The sequence below is a fragment of the Lagopus leucura genome, unplaced genomic scaffold, assembly GCF_019238085.1.
Source record: "Lagopus leucura isolate 7727_CA_CO unplaced genomic scaffold, USGS_WTPT01 Super-Scaffold_100009, whole genome shotgun sequence".
NCBI classification, from domain to species: Eukaryota; Metazoa; Chordata; class Aves; order Galliformes; family Phasianidae; genus Lagopus; species Lagopus leucura.
This window is the reverse complement of record NW_024962266.1, coordinates 11,506,316-11,530,387: the sequence shown is the minus strand read 5'-3', so window position 1 is coordinate 11,530,387 and position 24,072 is coordinate 11,506,316. Positions and strand designations below refer to the sequence as shown.

General features: G+C 38.3%; 1 protein-coding gene across 1 annotated transcript in view; it reads left to right on the top strand.

The window, feature by feature from the left end:
* The first annotated feature begins 3,764 nt into the window (after positions 1–3,764).
* The window catches only part of PALMD (palmdelphin), a 48,891-nt gene continuing 28,583 nt past the window's right edge, over positions 3,765–24,072 (top strand). The window contains exon 1 of the mRNA XM_042873782.1: positions 3,765–4,005. The gene's annotated coding sequence lies outside the window, so the exon portion shown is untranslated. The remainder of the gene's footprint in view (positions 4,006–24,072) is intronic.

Genomic DNA, 24,072 nt, shown 5'->3' with positions numbered 1-24,072 from the left:
TTCATTAGGACTGCATTAGTTCATCATTACTGAAGTTTATTTTTCATTCAGACATGTTAGCATCCAAAAGATAGCACATGAAGGAACGTGACATTCAAAGGTCAGCCTCTGTAACTTCTTTTTGAAGGAAGTTTTTGGGAACATAAGAAAGAAAATGAAAATGGATTCCAGAAGATTCCAGAAGTGGTTATTTACACAGTGTAAGAATACTTCTCTTGTCATTTCCCTGTTGCTTGCTGGAAAACATGTTTTTGCATCTCTCTCTGCTCCCCTGCTTTCTTAGGATAGACAAGCCTGAAGTTAAGCTCCAGATCAAGTACCTGAGAAATTTTGGAGAAATCTGATCCCCAAAACCACCAATTCCATGTTCTCTAGTTTAGGCAATTCAAAACCCCAACACTGAGCATCCTGCTGAGTATTTTGTAAAACCTCAGACTTGGCTCTGGCAACGAACCAATTTTCTTTCTCCTTCTCTCCCAAAAAAGAAAACATGCCACATGGATGTGTGAGGTCACAGAAATGAAACAAATGAAAATGTACTACAAGAAAAACAAAAACAAAAACAAAAAAACACATTAGCAAGGACTGGGCTTCACTAGAAATAGATCTGTAAAATGGAAAAGTTGTTGCTGACTACCTGACATCCTTGCTATATGTGTTTTTGAGGGTTACCTCAAACAAGAGCTTATCAGGTCCTATTATGGGCTTAATGCACTTGAAGAACATCTAATGTGGTCCTAGGACACAGCATTCTCTTCAGCTTTATCCAAAAGAGATCTGGTGAAAGCACACCAAGACTTCTCCACGATGGGAATCAAAGCATGTCTGGGACAAGAACAGGACAAGCAGATTGACTGCAAAAGCGCATTCCTGATCCAAACTAGAACACTAATCTGAGCACACTAGAAGTACTGTACCTAACAGCTGAACATACCGAGGAATAAAATGTATTTCACACCACACCCAGAAATATACCTCTGAAAGTGGTATCAGAATGAATCTTCCACTGTGAGATGAAGCTATGTGAAAGACAAACTAGACGGGCAGGGAATATTTTAAATTAGACATAATGGAATAAGGCAATTTGAAGCAGCTTTACTCCCTCTAAGAATAAAATTTGCTTTCAAATTTTAGTTGAACAAGAACAGCTATGAGGCATATATCACAAAGCTGTGCACTAAGAGTGTGTTAGCCCACACGTGCCATTTAAAAACCAGCACTCCCTCTCTCCTTGTGTCCTGGATTTTCCTCCATTGTTATTCGAACTACACCAAAAAAAAATGAAGTTTTTTACATACTGAAGATCTTAACCACTCCCAGCTTGTCCGGACTTTGTCACACAGAGTTAACCAGACGTATTTTGTTATGCCTGGAGATAAATAAGACTCTTCTGTTATTCAGACAGAAATGAAAACTTCAATGCAATCTATTTTTAGCACTCTACAATAGGCTGGAAAATATTAGCCATTGTATATATATTGTATATAGAATCATAGAATTATTAAAGCTGGAAAAGACCTCTAAAATCATCTAGTCCAAACACCCACCTACCACCAATGTTGCCTGCTAAACCACATCCATTAGTACCACATCCGCACACTTCTTGAACATCTCCAGAGAGGGTGACTCGGCCACCTTCTTGGACAGCCCATTCCAGTGCCTGACCACTCTTCTGGAGAAGTTTTTCCCAGTATTCAAACAGAACCTCCCCTTGCACAACTTGAAACCACTGCCTCTTGTGCTATCTTGTCCTATCACCAGCTTCACTGCCCTTCTCTGGATACACTCCAGGGCCTCCGTGTCTTTCTTGTAGTGAGGGGCCCCAAACTGAAAACAGTTCTCAAGATGCAGCCTCACCAGAGCTGAATACAGAGGGTTGATCACTGCCCTGCTCCTGCTAGCAATGCTATTTCTGATACAAGCCAAGATGCCATTGGCCTTCTCAGCTACCTGGGCACACTGCTGGCTTATGTTCAGACAAGTATCAACCAACACCCTATTCTTTTCCTCTGCAAAGTCCTCCAGCCACTCTGTCCCAGCGTTGTGACCAAAGTCCCATTGGCCTCAGCCCAGTGATCCACCCTATCCAGGTCACATATTTGTTTGGAAATATTTACGCACTTCAGAAAAGCGCAACTAGATTTCTATCACTTCAAATCAGAGCAGTGCATCAGTCTCGGATGAAAGACTGGCACTATTTCTTGTAGGAAAATGACACAGGAAATGACACAATGAGGGTGGGTTGCTTTCACACACCAGAAAATTAAACAAGATATTATTAAAGATAACATATAAATTAATAACAAGAATACTAATCTGAGAGAGGATGCAGTGCCAGATGAGCCATTCTTTACCCATTTGAGTGGCTCAGTTCTGAATGATCAAGGATAATATTTTCAAACCTGTATTGATTTTTAGTTAGGATGTGCTTTGCATTTCAACATTGTTGGAACATTCCCCAGTTTCAAAAGGTCTGCATATGTACAGCTCTTGACTGAGCTAGATACCAGTTTATACTGACATGTAGAATCCCACATGTGTATTTTCAGAGATATCATAACAGCTACCAGAGAAAAATACTCCAAACCAAGTTATTTTGTTTCTATCGCAGTAAGAAGCACAGGTACTTCAGTGATTCCGGACTCAACACGGCTGCAGGTACAGCTGCAGGAGGCACCAGCAGTTAACGATTAAGCTCGCCGGCGCCCCGCAGCGCCCAAGGACACGGGCAGCGCCCAGCTGGGCACAGCGGCCGCGCAGCACGGAGCGCCGCCAGGGGGAGCCGGCAGTGCGCTGCGGAACGAGGGGCCTCCCTCTCTCGACCCTTCTTCCTCGACCGTGCCTGCCCGGTCGGTGCTGCGGCCAGGCGTCGGACTGAAGAATCCTTTTTAAAGGAAGGTCTCTTTAAAGGACGCTGTCCTGCGCCGGAGTTCAGAGATTTACGCTGCAGATTTCCCAGCCCTTGAAACTTTCACTGCAGACGGCAGAGGTCACTCGATGGTGGCCCGTGCCCAGCCTGCCCGCCTCCTTAGCTCCTTGTGCTTACTAAAGCGCTTTCCCCGACTTTTCAATCTGACATACAACACCAATATTTGAAACCACGTGTTCTTTTGGGCAAATGCTTTGCAGATTGATGCAGACATTCTGTTTCGGAGGTACATGGTGAACCTCCCCAGTCCGAGCCGTGGCCTCAGGAGCCAGGTGTGGCATCCTGGCAAACGTGGAGGCACATTTCCTTCCATTCTTCACATACCACAGGAGCTGTAAATCAACGTGCCGTGGAAGTTGACATAGAAAAATTGAAGAGTTGCCACGAAATTATTGCCTTTAAAGCAACTTTGCATGAAGCAAAACATATCGATTCCACATCCAATATAGCACACTCATCATACTTGCAAGAAAATTTAACATTCCTGATCACAGACATTCAATTTTAGAATGCATTCACTCTGATTTTTCCAGAAGACTGTCAAGATATATAGTTCATGATATGAAAGTTTATCACTTGCATTCAAAGCAACTTTTATCACCTGCCTAACATCCAGCAACTACAGTAAGTCATCACGCTTTACCTCACCCACTAATTTAGTTAGGCTTTGTCCAGAACAAAGGGCTCCAATAAATGCCAAGGGAAGAGCTGCACCTGCTTACAAATCACACAGACCCAAGCTTCTAATGCAGCAAGTTAAATATTTACTAGAATATAACCAGCAAGCAAATCAGTAGGTCTCTTGGATAATAAACTGATTTTTAGAGGAAGTACCTTAGCAAGAATTTCTCAGACCCTGCCATTACTAAAATATCTCTTTCCATCTGCTTTTCTTCACAAAGTGGTCAGACTTTGCCTGGATGCATGCATGAATAAAGCACCATAACGTAGCACCAAGCAGATTTATCTCAGACTGTACATCTTTTGGTCCTCTGCCATCTGCAAAGTGGTTGTGAGAAACGTGACACAAAATACAGGCTTGATGCTTTTGTTTCTGAACACCAAGGACACAAAAGGTAAGGTCCCCACTTCTTAAAATCTTTTCAGGCTGTATACTACTCTTAGGAAATGTGACAATCATAATCTGCCTTCCCACTGTATTTTGATTCTGCTCTTTATAATGCTTTTTCTTATGAAAAAGAAAAAAAAATTCTGGCTTATACATGAGCAATTATGATGTGAATCTGGATTTTGAGTTATGCTTTTGGATATGGGAGGGCAGGACAAAAACAAATTGGATTAATCCAGAACAGCTTTAATGTGTTTGTTTTCACAGTGGACAGAATTTACTTCAAAGTTAGAACTCAGCTAATCTTAAAATATTGGTGTGTCTGTAATTGCTCTTGGGAGATGAGCAAAGCAGGAAGAGAGGATGGAAATACAGATGGCAAACAAGAGACAGGAATGTTGAAACATAGCTAAATTTAATCCAATTGTTCTAAATCTACTTCTGTTTGTCAAATCATATGGAATAATTTCAGACAGAGAAGAATGTGTGTTCTCTCAGGGAAGAAAGACAACCTCAGTCATTTTTGCCTGTTTTATTGTAAATTATAGCCTCTGATGTCAATAGTTTTGCTAGAGAGATTTGTACATTCTATATAAATAACAGATGAATTATGAACCAGTTTCGAATTTAACAAATTCCTTACATTTTTTTTCTTCCTTACTAGTTTAACTTTATCTGTTATTGATTTTTATTTCATTCAAATAATGCATATTGCATAATATATGGAGTTTTTCCTTGATATGCTTAGGTACAAAGTTAATATGTTCCTACATAGATTCCTATGGGTTATATCTACTCTAGGAATGCAGAATCTCAGTTCTATTATCAACGCACCATGCACAACATAAGAGATACTGAAATGACTCCACAAAGAGAGCCAAGCACAGAAAGCAAACAGATGCAGACGAAAAAGGAAAATCAAAGTCTACGAACACAGTGTGTGAATTACCAGCACACTTTGTCAAACCCTGTATTAATGGTAGATGTGCTTATATCACAATTTTTGCTCAAGAACTGGACATCTGCGTTATCTTACATCAGTGAAGATAAAATTGTGCATACGTTGTAGCAAAATACGCCAAGATGTTATAAAAGTGTTGAAATTATGAATAAGAATTTTAAAATGCATTTATAGAAGTTGCTGAAATCTGACTCCATATTCTATAACAAAGGGACAAAGTTGTTATTTCCAGAATTTTTAGGTATAATTTTGACATCAGTTTTGTGTAAGAATTATTTAAAGTTTCAGAATTCAAGCCAAATACTACAGATGAGGCTAAATCTCCTGAGAGAAGGAGAAACGGCAGATTACTCCATATCTGCCTGCCGTGAGGCTCACAGAGCTTTGTCAGAAATACCAGTGCTGGACTGTGTGTCATTGCCAAAGACATCTTAGTACCAGCTTGGTTCTCTTTCAGGATGGCATTTCATTTTTTTTCTAGATTTGACAGTAATCAGCAGTTGAAATAGAGTTAAAAGTACTGAGTGCTCACATTAGAAATATAAAGACTGTACACAACACGAAAATGAACATAATGCTTGGGTTCATGTTGAAACATTCAGCTAACATATTTTCAAAGTCTGTGGAATCTAATTTGCCTACACGTTAGAGTTGTTATCACCTGCATTCAAAAAACAAAACAAAACAAAACCAAAAACCAAGGATATTCCAAGGATATTGTTTTGTCAACAGGAAAATTAGCACAGCAGAAAGAGGCTCTGTAATCAGCAGAGGGAGTCTGCCACTTTCAGAGCAATTCATCAGTTTCAAAATGGTAAAAGTGCCCTCCAGAGGTTCCCATCTCCACTTTCTGCATGCAGCAGCAATCTAAAATCTAACTTTAATCCATTATAAACTGCAGAAATTTTCTTATCGAATTGGTGGAATGACACTCTCCAACAAAATCCTAATCAACATTGGTACATAATTAGTTTAATTTCAGAATGTCCACCTCAACAAAGAACTGATCTGCTGACTTCATCTGAGAAGTTTTAAGCAGATGCCATTGAACACATAGTGAAGATTTTTGCTGATCACACTTGTGTAAACATCATCCACTTAAAGAACGAAAATAAATCTAACTTCAGGCATATTCTGCCTTCAGAGAAGGCTGAAATCAAATTCTGGAAGATTCAGTCCAACAAACTGTCACTGATACCCATCCTTTCCTGAAGAAAGAATGCCTGAAGTTGTTCCAATGGCTTATCTGGTCCTGTTGGCTGAAAGTCATGACAAAGTCATCTCAGAAATCCAAGATCTACAAAAATATAAAGGCTTTCCAGTTTTTCAGCAGTGATCTAGTGCCATTCCCTTTCTAATTTGCACCAGAAAAACGTTTTTTAAAATCACATCTACAATTATCTCCCGTGGGTTATGATTTTCATTGGCAAGCCCTGGCTCCCATAAGGCTTAGTCTTAGACTTGTCCTCTAAAGCTAATGGATTCTCACATAAACTGCAACACTTTATCACAAAGTCGATTCACAGCGATTTTGTATCAGAAAACGGAATGTTCAGAAGGAGCAGAAAGGGAAGATATTCCATATAACAATCTCCAACAGCACACTAAAATTTTTCATAACAATGAAAGACTTTACTAATACACACCTGAGGGATTTCATTTCATTTTGAAGTTCTGAAAGAGTTTAACTGCTACTCACTGTATCACTGTATGTATTTTGACACTGTTTTAACTGTGTCAAAACAGAGACATTTACAGCAACAGGACTCGTGGGACTGTGTACACAGAATGTGGCTATACAGAGCAAAAGTCAGATAGCAAAGAGCAGAGCTGTGATTGCCTGGCACCATCCGTATCACCTTCAGAATTCAGGCTAGGACTTGTGTAATCAGTCACAAATGCTGCACAACTGATAACAAAGCTTATGTGTGCACAAAGCAGCAAGACCCTTCATTAATATAAGTATTAGGAAGCAGGAAAGAAAAGGTGTAACAGGTCACGTCATGAAATCTGAAGGTAGAAGTGTTCAAGAGAGGAAGGCTGGGCACTAAGGGAAGTCTGGACTGACTCAAAGTGACAGTAATCACAGCCTGTTTGACTGTAGTCTATCAATGCACACAATGTCCAGCAGTGTTACATAGCAGCAGCAGTGCTGGTGATCACAGTTCAACACATATCCAAGTGTTTCCAGTATTTTCTGTTTAAAAAAAAAGTAACTTCATGGAGGCGTTTGAATCAAAGTAAACTCATCTGCACAATACATGCTCAGAACTACAGATTCAAGAAATCTTTCTCCATTTGTTCAAAGACACTGCAAGTTTTGGAATTCCAAGCAGAACTCACAATCTGGTGTGGAAATGTAGTTTCAGATTCTCCACCACTGTACATTTCCATACAGGTCTGTGAACAATGTCATTCCTAGCAAACACCATGAAGGTGTAGTTACAGCTTTTTTAAACCTATAGCAGTAAACCTTCATTTATCCTTTTGGAAAGGTTTCCTTTACTATAGCCAACACAGTTCTTTTATTCTATTTAATACTGCTTGCGCACATTCTAAAATAACTTTCCATACTGAATGCTAAATAGATTACATAAATCAAATTTCTCAAAAGCTAGATGGCAAGCATTAAGTATGAAAGGGAAACCTCTAATCAGTAGCACCTACTATCCACTAGCTAGGAGGATTCAATCATCCCACTTCGTACGCTGACTTAGAGGCACAGCAACAGCTTCAGATTACCCAGCTCCAATAAGGGAATATTCCTAGCATAGGAAAGTGTTGCACTTAAATAGATGATAGTGTTTAGTCCAACATTTAAAAGGTGTAGAGCAGCGCAAACAAGTTCAGAAGTATTAGATTATGGATTCATTGTGGTATACATTGAACTAAAGCTCAGTGATGCTACGCTAATAGCCTAATTCTTTAAATTCATATCATTTTCTACTTTAGACAAACCAGGCATTAAAAAAACCTTAGTAAAGACTTCTGGACAAATTAAATAATGAAGGAAGAAGTGAAATTTTTCCTGCTTTATTTTATAATATTGTACTTTAGCCTGTAATTAAATCCCTGAAATGAGCATACCATAGCTATTCTGAGGCAATTAACAAGTACAGGAAAGGTTTTAGAGGGATCATTGACAAAGCATTTGACAGGCCTTCCAGCTAATGTTCTTAATGAGAACAAATAGGTAAAACTGAACTTCTCAAAAATCTGTGCTGAGGGCCAGCTATCACATGGTGGATGGTCACTCACTAATCCTCCAAAGCAACTACTTCTAGCAATGGCATAGCTCATACGAATATGCAAATCAAGGTAAATGAATCTGTACTTCATGCTGGTTTCTTCACTTGTTCTTTTCTGGCAGTTGTTACATAAATGTTACAGAAACATGTGACTAACTTTGTGGTATATATTATATAAATTATATATATAAGCTAAAATATAAACTATTTGTTCAGCTGGTATTTCCCTTTTCTACTCTGGTTTTAAGAAAAAAGAGAGATCATATCAATTATCATAATACGTAACTATGAAATCTGGTCTATCTAAAGCTTGTTACACAAGATTGGAACATCTTTGTGTGTCCTCTTGTAGCTTCATTTCTGTGGTTCTGTATATTCAAACTGAGGCATTTCTGAATCTAGAAAATTACTCTAACTGTAAAGTTATTCCATACAATAAATACGTCTGAGAAATTACTCAAGAGATCAGAATTTTATATCCTAAACATAACACTCTGCCACACTATAGCTGTAGATTGCAGGGAAAAGATGAAGTCAGCAGGTATGCTGTTTTGAGAGGTCTGAAAATACTGTCAAGAGGAAAAAAAAGAAGCCTGATTTGTAGCACCACAAATCCCTGGCCCAAAAAGTACACACAGTCTCTCTGCAGATAGCTCTGGCACTGCATCCATAATACCTAAGCATTAGTGTTCATAGAACAGGACCGACCAACCAACCTACGTCAGGACACAGGCTCAGAGAACTTTGCACCTTAACAGCTTCACATAGAGGTGGATATGTGGCTCCTGTGCCCAGTTCCAAATTTCTCCTGATGACAGCAGCTGAATTTGGATGTGTATCTATTCATCTTCCATTACTCTATCTAGAATGCGATAAGGCCAAGCCAAGAATTCAGGCTACAATCAGGTTTCTTCCTTAAATGCCTTCCTTTCTTGTTTGACACATTTCCTTTTCAAAAGGCCATCTCCTGTGAGAATAAAAAGCTCAAGAAGCAAAATAAGAGAATAAATTTCTTCCTTTCATGATCAGATGTTAAGGATACTCATCCTTCATTACATTCCCAATCCTTTTTCAAGCTCACAGCTATTTCAAATACATGTTTAAGATCTGGGCATAAGCAGTGCTTTGCTTCTATATTTGTGGTAAGATCTTATTTCTTTGTATACAAAGATTACAGATGTTTTCCATTTTCAAATAGATGACAGTATAACGTGCTTCACTCAGAGGAAAGTTTCCATTAGTCTGGAAATAGCTAGAGTTGGCAAAGCTAGCTGAGCAAACAGAGAGCTGGAAAATATAGCACTATTATGTGGAAGAACAAAGTGGGAAAACTAGCAAACATTGTTCTCCAAGCTTGAGTTTCGTCCATCAGAGTTTCAGTGTGATGGCCTTAGGTAAGTATTCACCTGCTACACGGACTGGAATTCCATGTATTTGCAACTTGGTGTAGGTTGTAAGCGTTGTCAATCCTGTTGGAACTACGTGATGCTGAAATCACAGTATTGGGTATTACCAGATAAAAAAGTTTAACTGAAAATTGAGAAAAGGCAAAAACAATCCTGTAAAAGTGCAGCTTTTGAACAGGCAGGACGGTAACTCATAATGAACAATGTAAAGCCCAGCTAAACACTGCATTCAATTAGAAGTTCTCAAAAAGAGATACTCCTGCAAGATTCAGCACAAACAATGTACTGAGAAATTCAGACCCTGATACAACTATAACTCTTCAGACTTCAAAACTACTCAAAGAATTAATTTGGTTCTGTTTTGGTAATAGCTGAAAGACTCTCCCGTGATGCAATAAACTCAGTGCTCCCAGCTGACTGCAGTATAGCCTGGCTGATGTGTACCTTAGCTATCATTTGACCACGTGCAGCTGCCAGAAATTAAAAATTTCTCTTTTCTAAAACTGCTTGGCAGATAATTTCCCTGCAGAGTAATTCAATGTAGCAGAGCACATTAATGCAGCTTGTCTTGTACTTGAGCAGGAACAGATATATTTCTTTATAGATGTAATTCTTAGCTATCATTTCCCATAAACCTCCTCTGTTTCAAGACATTAAGCTTGACCTTGAATCTGCTCAGACATAGCTTGTAATTACGTGTTTTGAGCTACAAGCAGTTCATTTCTTGGTGCTCTTTCCCACCTCAGCCCCTACAACAGTTGAGACCACCATACCCTAGGATTGCTGAGTAGAGTCCAAAAAGAATCAGCAAATTCTTTAAGAGATTCCTTAAACTGGGACCGAGAAATAAGAAAGTTTTCTAATTACTATGTATATATCAATGTGTATTTCTACATATTAAAACAAAACCTAAACCATATATACAAACTTACTACTTAAGAACTGCATTTTAGGGATGCTTACACTAATAAGGAACGACTGCTATTTTGGAACATGTACTTCAGTCTATGCAGACCTGGGCATAGTTCATCCTCTAAGTGAGATTTTTGGTTGATGTTCAAGAATTTTTCTTTCAAAACAAATATGTCCTTTCCAAGAGGTTTACAGAGTACACAGAAATGACCTTCTTTGAGGTGAAAATTAAAGTGCATTAGAAACTGGTTTTTCCCATATACAAGGAACTTTTCAAGGGCTCCTATGTGGAGGACAGATAAAGGTGGTTTATTATTCCTAACATCCATCAAAGTAACAGACAGTGATACTCAATTTTTCTTACAAAGTCAATGCTGAGAAAGATAAAGTTGGTATGCGTGGTATTAGAAAGATACAAGAAAAGTTATTTTAGAAAACTATTCCCAGGAGACTATGAATGAGCTAAAACCTAACTTACCCACGCCACTGAAAATCACTTATAGTTTTCAAGTCAATTTTGAACATTAAAAGAGTAATGTTCTTTTTGCTGGCTCCCCTGGTGCAGATGAAATGCTAAGCTGTTTAGCTTTCCCCTCTGGAAGCCCAAGCTTGCAATATCCCAGGGGATGTTAAAAAAAGAGAAATTAAACTGCACAGCCAGGCCTTTCTTTAATGACTTCGATCTCTCAAAATAATTAAGGCTACTTTTTCCCCTCGAGAGCAAACTCTGTGCTGTAACTCAGGGGATTAAATCCCTCTGAAATGTCATGGTGGTCAACAGCATTCATTGCTGCTCACAAATAGCAGGTCTGATTCTGTACATTATTTGCAGCACACATGAAGAGGGGGAGTTAGGCTACATCTGAACAGGTGATTAGACATAGAGGATCAGGCTCTGTATAATGAGGATCAGGTTCCATATAATGAAGCCCAAGCCACCATGATTTGTTAATGCTAATTTCACTGTGTTGCAGGCCTGAAGGATCTGGATCAGTAACTGCAATGTGTGTTCGCATTCACATGGTTCTCAGAGCCATGCTTTACAACCGCTTATGGACTCCTCTTTAGAAACATTAGTTTCACCCAGTACAAAAACACACAAGAGAATTGCTAGTACACTCAGGAAGAAGCATTCTCATGTCAAAACCTCAGAAGAGGGAGAACCCTCTCTTAAAATCCCAGCTCAAACAGTATCTTTCTGCTCTCACTAAGATTCATGCAGCCTGATGATTGTGTCATTATGTTGTTTCCATACTTAACCTACCGTGTCATCCATTCTCTACCAGCCAGAACACAACCCACCCTTCTTCTATAGGCAGTCCATACCCTGCTAGGATCTGACAAAACATGTAGAATCTACTCATTGACTTCAGACAGCTGACACGTGCAAGACCTAGCAGGTTTATCCTTGGAGCAAGGCCAATTTCTTTCTTTTTTTTTTTTTTTGATAGTTCACCCTTTACTCTAGCTGAGTAACACTAGATGTGCTGTTGGTCACCCTTTCTCTCCTCTCACTTCTCCTACAAACAACAACTGGTGGAGGTTTACTCAGTTATTATTCTCACTGATGCCACACCAACTCCTGCTCCGTATTCATCCTCTAACTCAATTTATGCGTCAGAGTGAGGCATCAGCTGAGCAAGCCCTGCCTCATTCCTAGCGTGGGAACAGAACTGCTGATCAAAGAACTTTCATCTTGCTCGTATGTACCTGCTCTTGGCCAGACAAAAGACTAAACTACGGGTAATGGACACTGCTTCTTCAGAAACTTACTTTCTCACACATCAGTCATTTTTTTCCTAGAATTCACCACAAACTGATTCTCACAATCTCTTTACTGTTTTATATGTTCCTGAGGTTATCCTTGTAATAAGATTTCTTCCAAAATTTCAAGCATGATCTATTTTGATGTTTCCAAACTTGTTAAGGGACATTCATAAGTTACTCACTGATATGAGAAGGTATTAAATATAAAATGAAATCAGAGTAATCAACAGGAAGTAGTGGGCTTCTTGTATATTTTTTGTTGTTGCTTTTTTTTTTCCTCTGATCTGTGATACCCTTTTCTGGGGTTACTTATTCTTCCATCTCACTCACTGTTAGTACCACAGCCCAGCCAAGTCTCCCAACACCAGAAGTTTTTCTGTCAATCCCTATGGCTGTCCATGAGAAATTTCAATTTATTCTCACGTAGTGTGTGTTTGAGACCATGAACCTCCATGCCCCATCTCTCCCCTTACACTCTGTAATTCTTTAGGTGGTGTTCTATGCCCTTTCACGATAGGGAAAACAGTTTTGGAAAAAATACTAAGTGCTATAAAATAAGTCAAGAATAAAGAGACATTGGAGCTTAAAAAAAAAACAACCCAAAACTGTTTTAAAATGAGCTATACAGTTACAGTTAAAGGGAAGGGAGGGGAAGGCTAAGTCTAAGTAGCTCCAGATGATCTTTGATCACACTAAACATTGAATTATATAATGTTATTTAAGGTAGATTAAATACTTGTTTTCTAACAGCACACTTTGCCCAGCACAGATAAAGACTCTAACATTATTGGAAAAGGTAGCACGTGAACAACACCACCAAATCAGAGATAAATCTTTACGAAGGCCCCCTTATTTTCTAATTTTTAAGATCACTGCAGACACTACTGCTTGTCCAAGGGCTCACAAAATATCCAGTATCTCGGAAGAGGCTACGCAGACTGCATTCTGTCAGTGATCAGTACCTGGATAAAGAAGGGGTAGATTATTGTTGCACAGTGAAATAGACTGTGCTGCTGACAGAGGCAGACTTTCTAGAGCTTGTCTCTGTTCAGAGCTCCCTGTTCTGGGTCTTCAGAAAACAGCCCATAAGTGTCACAGGAGTTGACTGAGCACTCATGAAAATCTGCCTGTGTGCTGAACATGATGCACCCATGCAATGCTTTTGTATAGAGCAATTGTGCCTGCTGCAGCAAACAGCCTTGTTGCAGAGATTAAACTGAAGCAGTGACACTGCTGCAACTTAGCTGAAATGGAACTTCTGCCAAGTGAGAATTGCTATCCCTTCCAGGCAATTCTTCTTCATGCCATTGGGCTGACCCCTAAGGAAACCCTGAGTGCTATAGGAGGCTCAGGATTTAGCAGAAGCCCTGCTTACTGGGTTGCATCTTCTGCTCTGTCTCAGAACAGCCAAGGACTCTTGCAGAAGCTATGATGGAGGAGAAATGCTGTGGCAGCCCCCATCTCAACCTCCAGTCTCTCAGGCTGAAAAATGCCACTCCTCATCACCAAACTAAGCACTGTCATCTGCTAGTGCATAATGAGCCTGGTTACTGATTTGTAAGGACACAAAAACGAGATCTGAACTGTAGCCCTCTATGAAGACAGCCTGCTATACACAGTCTCAGCACACAAAGAATGAAGTCAGCCAAGCCACAATGAGACATTTTTTGAGAGGTACTAACTCACAGCAGAACCTCCCCTTGGCAAACTGACAGGGGCAGGTTGCATTTAGCAAATGCAGCTACTCCCAGAAAAAGAATGGTGATATCATAGAAAGATTAGCATAGGAGACTGTTCAAGGGCAAATCACATTTGCTAATGATGACTACAGTCTATTAGCCTGCTGCTGGGTCTAAGCCATCCAAAATAATTCATGAAAAGATAAGTTGTAAAGACCAGAAAGGCACAGGAGCCTATAGCAATGGAAATAAAAGAGACACACTTTGAAACATAAGCAGCTCATACTCCACGGTAAGCACTTGTTTAAGAATGCCAGGGCTTTCAACAGGAATCAAGCAGTTGTTTCAGTTCTCTTCTGGGCTGGGCGAGCCGTTATTTTGGTAGCAAAATTTTAGCAGTGTGTCACTACAGCCATTGTCAGTTGCAATCCCTATTTTGTATCAGTATCTGGAAGCTAAAAGTGCAGTTTAAAGTGATTTCTTCAACATCTGTTTTACCAAATGAGTAAACATCATTTTAGCTGGATTCTGAATAATTCAGATTTCATTCAAATTGTTGTGCCCCAGCTAGGCTTCTGATAAGATAATGAAGAGACACACTGTCCCTACACTTTCATTTCATTACTAATACCACCAAACTGAGACAACCAGTCTGCATTTAAAAATCCACTGTTCTATGTTATAAAGACAGTTTGAATTGTGCAAGTTTCAAGAAAGAAGGATGGAAGCAAGTGCATTCAACAGCTGTCACAAAAATCACGTTCTGTAAATATGGTCTTTAACCTATACAGTGGGATTGTAGACACCAAAATGCTCTCATTTGACTGCCAAAAAACACCACCTACCTGTAACAACTAGCAAATTCAGACATGCTACAATTTTTCAGAATTCTTATGGCAGTGGGAAAGGTCAGAGAAAAACTGACAAAAATTCATAAGGAATCTTTTAAAATTTTCCTGTAAATGGCATTTGCAATTATACAGTAAGGCATTTGTTTCTAAATAACCTGAATAACAATACTTGATAGATTAAGGACTGAATATAATTATGTTGTTTAAGTAAAAGCCAAATTTAGTTTAAGGTATGTGTGTTGTTAAAGGTACACATTTTATACCAATTTAGTGTAAGTAGAGAGCATCCTACTCCTACCTGCACTCGTGCCTGTGTATTTCAGTTACTAAACACATTTATTCTCGAAGAAAAACAAGTGGCACTTCATTAAAGCCAGAAGACAGTGGCTGAGTATCTGAGGAAAACTTGGTTGTCCCCAAAACCTGAAAACTGCACTAGCAAAGTAGGAGAAGAGCAGAGTGTTTCAGTGGGCTTGGGTGGCAGAATGGCTGGGGACGTGAGAATAGCAGCTCCACATAAGAGGTTTTTTTAACTCTTATTTAATTGCCAAGACAGTATTGAACAGCACAAGCAAGTTTAGCTAACACTGTATGAGTCCATTTCTGTACCACCTAATTTGTCATTTTCCAGACCACACTAAGAAATTTTCCAGTTTCTGCCACAGATTTCACAATTTTACTTTACACATTCCACTTTATTTCCATAAAGTCTGCAGCAAGACTGTGCACAGATCTTCTTACATTAAATGCTCAGCATTCCTAATAAAAATCTCGTGTGCATAAATTTCACATTTCAACATCCATTCACGTATTCCATTACCATTTTGCTAAAGTAGGAAGATCATTTACGTCAACTTTCCATTTCTTATGAAGTGCTTCTGAAGAATCCCTTGAACTCCTTTTGGTTTCTAACATGGTTTCTAACTGTTAAATCTTTCTATAATTCCAGTAAGATTTTAGTATCCTCTTGGAAACACTGCCAGCAAAATTGGCATTTTAGCTATGGGCTTGCTATTAAAATTAATATTTATGTAATTATCCAGCATGATTCAGGATCAATGTTTTTCAAGACAATGCCTTAATCTTATGAATTTTATCCTTCCTAAACATATGACCCTGCACCTGAGATTATTGAAATGACTGCTGCTTATGAGTACATAGCCTGCTAGTGTTCCAGTTCATGCCATGACAGTGAACCATTGTCTTTCCTTCTTACCAGTCTCTGTGTTCTTGGATTGTCTTTACGTAAGCTTAGCTCTTATATATCAACTGTATTTGCTTTCCTGGAAGAAACATCAAATAAGCATGACTAATTATTTTCCCTTTATTGGTACTCACTAGATCACCTTCCTTTAATAGAAGATTAGACGTTGTATCACCCTATCCAACACTTTCCCTGTAAAAGACTTCAGGATGACAAGCCAAAAATTCTCTGGATCATATTATTTTTCTCTTCTAATACCATCATACATCTCTCTGAGGAATCTTAAGCTACACTATATGCTGCAGTTTAAATCAATAGCTTTTTGTTAACAACTGCATTTCTACTTATTGTCCTAAAGAAAGGCAAAGAAAAAAAATTACTCCTCTCCATTCAAGAGTAAATTATATCTGCAAAGGAAAGAAACCCCAGCCAGGGCTTCGAGATTCTGAGGCTATCACTGTCTTCAAATACCATGAGAGTTCGATAACACAGTCTGTTAGAAGCCACTAGAAATGCCGTTAAGCTTTAACATGATGAAGTTGATGTATGAACTGCATCTTTCCCATGTAGCAGCACTCATTTTTCACTTACTGTAGGACCTTGAACACTAATTCTGATCCCTCATGGTGCTGGGAAAAAAATAACACAACTCTTCTTCAGAATGATGCCAAATTATTCTTCTACATCAGAATTTTCTATTGTGAAAGACTTTTTTTCCAAAGTGAAGATAAGAAACTAGCATTTTTTTTAATTCTTACTGAATGGATGAAGAAGAATTTGCAATGACATTATTTTCCTATACAGTATCCTAATCCTAAAGCAAGAATTGTTGATCAAGATACCTAAATAGGAAGATCTTACCAACTGAATCAGACGTTTTTAAATATAGTTTCTTTCATTCCGTTTCTGTTTTTAAAAATGCCCCATGGATTAAAAAACTGGGGAGTACAAAAATCTACTACTTACAGTTTGTTTTAGCTCACATCATCTTCCCACTGTGTAATGGCACATAAAACCTCAACCCCTAATACTGCCCTGTTGTATTAGCTACTAGGGCCTACTACTAACTGCAAGCTAGTATTGTCATTTTATTATATATTACATACATGTTAATTCAAAAAACAAAAAAAGGTTCAGTTTGTTAGAAGAACACACATGCATAATTTGTCATTTCTGAATTGCACAGTGGGCCATAGCAAAATTACATTTGTCCCACACAGGGATTCTCAGAGAAAAAAGTAAAACATGTTTCTACTTGAGAATTTTCATGGTATATGGAAGAATATAGATCTTCAGCTCTTCCTACATAATGTTTTATCGTTAATATGAGACTTGCAAAACCAGAATTGGAAAGGGGAAAAAAAAGCCTAATTAGACAGCTCTGTTTTTTAAATAAACAAATTTGAGGCAGATGTCATCAGAGACTTTCTGTAAACTTTAAACACAATGAGATCAACCCAGGCAAACTACCAATTTACCCTATAGGTAAGTGAGAATGCACGGCAGATCTGCAACTATTTAGTCATCGCGCATCCACACAGAAAGACATGGCTCTTCATTCGTGAGTTGTAAATATTTTCATTATCCAGGAGGTTCCACTTATTCGGAATGACTAAATGGCAAAATAATTAAATAATCAATGACGTACAAACCAAATAATTAAAATAATTCTCACCCCATTTCATGCCTGAAACTGAGCATATCTAGGTATTAGAAGTAACTATAAATTAGACTGGGTGATCATTGTCTCACTAGCTAGGAATATTACTGTAAACCAGATCACAGTTTGTTGGCTACTCAATCAGTCAAGTAAGTAAATTAAAGGCAAAATCAGATCTGAGATGTTAATCTAGATAATGATGTTATAGGATTCATACACAGAGTGAAAATAGGATTATAAGGGGGAAATGAAAGGAAGAAATACCAGAAAGTGGATCTGAAAGCATTGACTTAGCACAGAAAGATTTGTGGCAGTCTCTAGTATATTTGCTTTTCATAACAAATGTTTTTGACTGCAGATATCTTTTACCTACAGGAATTAGAAAACTACAAGTGTATAAGTACTTTAAGGAAAAAGCTAACTAGAGAATTAAAAGTAATATACCAGAAGGGAAACAAGAGTTCAGTCAAGATACTATGCTCATTCAGTTTTCTCTTTTGATAGCACTGTGTGACCAGAATGAAATCCTCACTGCTTCATTCGTGTTTATAATATTTTAAAGTCTGTCCTATACATCTATTCTTGTATTATTCATGTTGCTTTCAAAACTGCCATTTAATTTTACTCACCATAAGAGTCCAACACCACAAGCATTAATTAAATAGCCATTATTTAGAAGACAACCTAAGGGACTAGTATGCAAGGAATACTTTCAGAATGCCCTATGAGTGCTTAAAGCTGCCCTGTGTGTTTAAGCAAGGGACACTTGAAGCAGGGAATTCAAACTGCTGTCCCTAAGTGCAGGTGGTGCACACTGAGATCAGCCAGTGCCCTCCCCACCGAACACTGACAGAGGTAGACAGATTTGCTGAGGGTTTATAGGATTAATAAAGGACAGGCGAAATACACAGCATTAGGATAATGTTTAAGTGGGGAGGAAGAAGAGGCTCACAAGGTTTTTTGGAGTAGGTGCTGTCAGTTTGGCGAAAGTACCACATAGCAGCACAGGAGTTGATGTTGGTTTTGCTAAAGCTGCAATAATAAGAAGATAATTAAGGCAAAAGGATGCAGTCAAAGAAATTTGAGCTTGGAAGAAGAGTTGTTTTCAATCCTCTAGCAGGAGCCACTGAGCAGACACATTCCACTGCAAGCATCATCAATTACAATTGCTATTTTGCAGATGGTAGCAGACAACAGTGTTAGCTCAACCATCACCAACCCAGTTAATACAAGGATGTAGCACTCAGAGCTCTGAAAATCCCCAGCACACATCTTCATGTGTTTTTTCAGGAAAGGTCCCCCAGTATCTGAATGCTGACAAATTCAGCTGAACGTAGTTAAATACTTGCTCATAATGCACATAAATTGCTACTTTGCTCTATAATGCACCTCTTTAGAATTCACACAATTTTAAAAGTTGAGTTTTATATTTTTAACCTGATTTTTTAAAAGAAATTTTTAATAACGTCTGTGATCTACCAGCTCTGCTAGCAAGGGAAATTTGTTTCTGAAGTTCTCTGAGGTCAAATGAATACAAAGCCATTTACTGCCTCTGTCAAGAAGAGATATTACTCCTCGAGATCCCTCTTAACTGCAGAAGCTGTTTAATTTGTGTTGGTGGCAGGATATTCTTTAAAAAAAAAAAAAAAAAGTAATTTATTTTATTTCAGCTACTTCTACACTGATAGAATAGGAATTTGAAATAATGGCTTCAATATTTTATTGAGATATTTACAGAATTATGAAATGAATGAAGGGCTGAGAGATAATAAAGACACATGCCTTCGTGATTATAAGGCCTGAAGTTCTCCAGATATGACCGATAAGAAGTGGAACAGCAGAAGAGCTTTCATATTTCCTGAAATATTCTTTCATACAACCTGCAGCTAGATTATTATTATTTGCATTATTCACGGATCGTAATAAAATGTTAACTTCTGATCTGCCAAAAGCATTTGAAAAGCCTTTTCAGCCTTCAAAAAAGAAAAAAAGAATTACAACATTCTCACATTGTGTTAAGGTTAATTTGCATAGAACAGTGAAGCTTATCTAACAGCTTACCATCATTTCCTTTTCTTCCCACTCCTCCCACCTCTTTCCCCCCCTTTTTATGTTTTCCAGTAGCCAAACAGTTCCACCCTTTAACCCTCTTTCTTTGCCATATTTTGTCACTCATCAGACTTCTCTGGGCAACGATGTGACTCACCAGCTCAGTAATAGCCACTTGCTTTGCCTGGTTGGTCCCCGGCAGCTTAGTGAGCTGATAGCTAAGTAAGCTGCAGGAATGAATATCCAGGGGAGAGAGGCTGTGAGAGAGAGAAGCAAGATGCTTCCTCTCAGCACCATGCAGTCATTATATCCGTTCAGACTTCTCATGTAATTTTACCCCAAGGAACTACAAAGCAAGCAGTATAATATTACTCAGGCTATCCACTTCAGATTCAGGTGAACAGAAGGAATGTACTATTATCCTTCCAGTAAGAAAACTTCACTATGAAAAAAGTCTACAAATCCTGGCAATCAAAATATATCTTACAAGAAAAAAAAGGAAAATCCTATTACACCAATAATTTTTTTCTCTTGTTAATAATTACCACTCTGAGATAAGGGGTTAACTGCAGGTGCTATTATCTGAATGTTGGAAAATCTAACATGGTGACATACTCTCCCAGGCACGCAGATGACTATTCAGCTTCAGCTCCTCACACTCAGTATTCCACTTGATAGGCTCCAGCCATTCAGTCAAAATCCCAGTGTTATACAGACAACCTACCATCACTATGAAGGAACAGGGAACAGCTGAAGTTGACAGTCTTAACAACCGATAAGTTCCAAGTTTTCTCAGCCACTGCTACCAAATAACAAACCTCTCAGCGTGAAAGAGGTCTGCTCCACTGAAGAAAAAAGGCCCACATTTGCAACAAGAGTGATCTCCCATAAATAATCTTATCAGCTCTGCTAACAATATAATTTTGCATAATCTTATGTTCATTTCCACATTAATATTGGGAAGGGCTTACAAAAAGCAAACTATATGAGGATACTTCTTGCCCACCCACAGGGCAGGATAGAGAATATGTGAAAATCCAGGAAGGATTGCTAGAGTCTGAAGTCATCATGTTTTCACAGCAGTGAAAAGTTTCAAGTTTCAGATAAATAGCTAAGCATACATGCTTACTATATATGTCAGTGTAAGAGCTCTCAATCCCTGGAATAAGTGGTAAGGCAGGCCTAAGTTCTGCAAGATAGCCGAGTTCGTCCAGCAACTTACTGCTGCCAAAAGTCACATCTCTGTCCATCTCTCCCTGCCCACCTTCAGCCAGAATCCCATTCCTTCTTAGCCCTTAATGGTTCTCAGGGAGCCTGTTCAGCCTGCTGGTACAGTGGACTTTCAAGGATTTGGACTTTTAGTTGTGGTGGTGTCTTGTTTTAATTATACTCCTGGCAGATTAGTGAATTTAATTAGTTCACAGATGAGGAAGGAAAGTGGGTGGAAAACATGGCTGGAAGCGTGGGTGAAGAAAGAACCTCCTCCTGTTGAGGAGCCATCAGACAAGATTACATCCAGTCCTGCAGAACACCCAAGCTCCAGTATTCAGGGTAGACCTTGCCACAAGTACAAACTGGTTGAGCAGCTTCTCAGGGGAGCAGAGTTTTGCCCACGCCTCTGGAAATGGAAATCAACTGATGTAACATATGCAGCTTCCAATCTGCAGCAAACAAGTGGCCAGTCATTAGGAATGCTTACTGAATAGCTTCACCATCATTAGTTTTCTGGTTTCTCCCAGCTAAGGAATTCTTATCTCACCTCCATATTCTATAGCAAATCACCTGTATGTTCAGGACTTCCACCAGCAGCACTTTTACTCAGAGCACAATACTTGTAAACACAAAGTGTTAATCTACAAGGCCCTAATTTTACTCTGCTCTCGTATCAGTCCAAACACCATTTACAGTTGTTTGTGCTCTCCAAGAGCATCAGCAAACAAGAATCAGAAGAATATATCATGCAGTTTCCATTACAACAAACAGCAACAGTGTGAGTTTTGTTACTTTCTCCAGAATTTGACCCTGGTCATGAGGTATTTGATTTCCTGTAATGAAACAACTTAACTGCACAGCTAAAGCTAACTTTCATAACCCTGCTAAAAATTCCCCACACAGTTGTCTGGGTAGGATTTAAAATTCTGCACTATTCTTAGACATGCATATCTGCAGCAGCTGGAAAATGCTAAGTTGCAATCAGTGCATTCCACAATGTTTAAGGCTGCAATCCTGAGTATTTTAAACTGTGTTTTTACTTACTTTCATTAAAATACATCTATATATATATATATATATATATATATATATATATAATAACAAATACACTATCACTTACAGAAGCACTCGAACAATTCCATTAAGAATCTGATGCTCATTGTCACTACAATTACATTTAAACTATTCACTGAAATGCGATATTTAAATGAGAAACGCAGTTTGCTAAAGCTGCTTTGGAAAGCCTCCCACATTCTGAATTTCATAAAACACTTCTAAAATACATAAAACCAAGAGCAACAAGTGTCTGTGAACATGAAATAGGCCACCAAAACATGTTTAATTTACTAAAAAACTATTGACAGACTGACAAATTTCACTGTGTAATTTTAGAAAATGGAGCAAGATGAATCATTTGTCACAATAACATTTATAGATCAACTCCATTGTGCATATAATGCACATTACACACCTGATGTGGAAGAGACAGCAAAGACCATGCTGTCTTCCAAGAACTTCTCTCTAATGTTGAAAGATAACCAACAAGGAGATTTATTGTAAGATATAGTAAAAATAATGTTTTGAAAACAATTGAAGGCAATGACCAAGAGCTGTTTCTCTAGTTTGATTTTTAAAGACTCATATATTCATGGTTATGAATAGCAACAGGAAGGGAGTTGTAGCAACAGAAATACAATAGTTCAAGGCTTTTCCTCACAGAGATTCAGGGTGTGTGTCTACTCAAACAAGTAAATATGGTAGAATTTAGCTTCATGGAGCTGTAAGAACTGGGACACTAGGGTATTTTTTGCTTCAGTGAGAGGATGTAAGAAATACATTACAGTAGAAGACCTGCCTGGTAGTTAATAACATTTTTCAAGTGTTGCTTTGCCAAGACAGGCCTTCAAGGCAAAAATTTAACCTCTGCGAGCTCTCAAGAGGAATTATGTTATGAATTTCCTCTAGAATCCTAGAAATATACACAATTTATTTTTATGATTTTTAATATTGTGTAATAGAATAGAAGGGCATTTGTGTGGGCTTTTTTTCTGTTCATTTTCACCTCAATTTACCTCCAATATACAAACTAATACAATCTGGATTCTAACTAAAGTATTAAAGAAAGCATCATTAATTCTCACTCACTCAGTAATGTCCAAGCAATCCTATATGCTAAACAGGCTGCTAGATTAAAGGTGCAGAGACCTACAGAAACTGATAGAGTTGTAGATATTTTTGCCAGGAAGGAAAACAGTGAGAAAAGTCCCCCATGGAACATGCTATGCATGACTAATGTGGTAGTTACACATAGCCCTACCTGCAGGATTTACACCTCTATATATTCCCATACATATACCAAGTATCTTTACTAATTGCTAATATACATGTATGCCGATATGTATTTAGATACGAAATACTACATTCTGGGATAGTTTTCAACTTTATCTTGATAGGCTCTTCTCATTTTAAAGCTTTTTTCTCCTTTAAGAACAGATGTTATTCCATGAAACACCTATCAGTTCAGCTTAACATTCACAATTTTATGGATGCCTGACAAAATTAAGAGTTCAGTTTAAAGTAAAACAGATGTAATGCAATGGGTGCTGCTACTGAAGTCCCTCAACTTCGTGTATTTCATTTTCAGATGGGTAAGTTTTCCATCCATAAGTACAGCTACACTTCCTAGTCAAGAAAATCAGCACCACAATGAACCCACCAGAGTTTATCTGGACACTGTTTTCTCCTTACTGTGCAACATTAACACACTGGTGACTAAACCAGCTGGAAGTACTTTGCAGACTAATGATGTAAACCGCCTTCAGCTTTGAAAACATTAAACCAGCATTTAAATAAAAACAAATGAACCTCATTCCTTTTGGAAAAGCTATGAAATAGCATAAAGCCAATAAGAAAGCCTTTAACAAAAATTCCAGGTAAAATTGCTTAAATATGTTAGCTGTGCATTTATACCTACTTCATCAAGAATAAGCACAAGTTTTCAGATTTTCAGTTTTTCTAATTCTTGTTGGGATATTTTTCACCTTTAAAAAGCAAAATCTTAATTCTGAATGTTAGAGACCACACCTCAATCAACTGAGGCATCTCAAACACCAGGGCTTTGGGTT